The sequence below is a fragment of the Plasmopara halstedii genome (assembly GCF_900000015.1).
Source record: "Plasmopara halstedii genome assembly, contig: Scaffold_816, whole genome shotgun sequence".
NCBI lineage: Eukaryota > Oomycota > Peronosporomycetes > Peronosporales > Peronosporaceae > Plasmopara > Plasmopara halstedii.
Genome location: NW_020187732.1, coordinates 1,202,324 through 1,202,586, shown reverse-complemented (window position 1 = coordinate 1,202,586; position 263 = coordinate 1,202,324).

The following is a 263-nucleotide window of genomic DNA, read 5'->3' as shown; positions in this document are numbered from 1 at the left end:
GCACTGAAATTCACGAAAATGTTCTAGCACCGCACGGAGGTGCAAAAAATGCTTTTTTTGGCAGATTTGCCATCTTCGTTCTTCAATAAATGAGAATATCGTCAAAATGAGTATGTGCGAAGCGTCGTAGTGTCGAAACTGATGTAAACCAATCGATTGAATGTTGTTGAAGCATCAGATAGTCTCTGTGGCATCAAAAACCGCTGCTACAACATACCGGACGATGTAATAACAGCCACCAAAGGACGTTTTTCTCCCTCATC